Source organism: Geospiza fortis, unplaced genomic scaffold (assembly GCF_000277835.1).
Source record: "Geospiza fortis unplaced genomic scaffold, GeoFor_1.0 scaffold569, whole genome shotgun sequence".
Taxonomy (NCBI): Eukaryota; Metazoa; Chordata; class Aves; order Passeriformes; family Thraupidae; genus Geospiza; species Geospiza fortis.
The window spans coordinates 337488-338531 of NW_005054621.1; positions in this window are offsets into that span (position 1 = coordinate 337488).

Consider the following 1044-nt stretch of genomic DNA (forward strand, 5'->3'; position numbering starts at 1 on the left):
CCCAGCCAGGCCAGATAAAAATCAGCTGGGGCCCAGCACGGGCCCATCTACAGCTCTGTGTTTATTTTTAATAGGGTGGCTCAAAACTGAGCAGCTTCTGAGGGATACAGGAGGTTATGGGCCCCAGCAGTTCCTGGGAATTTAATCCCCTGCCCCTTCTCTGGAGCTACTGTGCAGCAGCTCCCTGACCCCACAGCCAGAGCCCTCTCTGTGCAGCTGGGACACAGCCTCAGCATTTGCTGCCTCTGCAGCTGCAAAACCTGCAAAACCCCAGGGAAACTCTGCCCTGGCCGGGGAAAGGCAGAGAGAAGCACCCACAGGACAGAGATACTGGGAAAGGGGCCCTGGGATGGACTGGAGAGGCGAGCGCTGCCCCAGGGGGAGGCACAGCCCTTCTGTGAGGTCCAGGTGAGCTCTGAGATGCTCCCAAGGACTCCTCCTCCCCATGGGAACTGGAACTCGCTGTCCCAGGTCGGCTTTCCCCTCTGCAATCCGTGCAGGAGCCTCGTGACGGGTGTTTGGTGCTCCCTGGGGCAGCTCTGGGTGTTCCTGGACAGACTCCAGCGCAGGGGAGCTGCTGAGAAATTCCCAGTGGTTCCTGGCAGGCAGCACGAGCACAACTTCCTCTCGTGCTCATGCCCTGCCATGGGCAGAGCTCTGCTGCTGATCCTCTGGTTTAATCCCCATGGAGGTGGATCTAAAACCTGCCCCTGATCCACCCAGGTGCTGCCTTGGCTGCTTCTGCCTCCTGTTCTCCACCCCTTTGGGCCCCTCCTGGGATGCCAGGATGTCCAGCCACGGAGTTCAGGTGGGATCCAACAGATCCAACAGAAACCATTGGGATCCAAGAGATCCAAGAGATCTAACAGAAACTACTGGGATCCAACAGATCCAACAGAAACCACTGGAATCCAACAGATCCAACAGAAACCATTGGGATCCAAGAGATCCAACAGAAACCACTGGGATCCAAGAGATCCAACAGAAACCACTGGGATCCAACAGATCCAACAGAAACCACTGGAATCCAACAGATCCAACAGA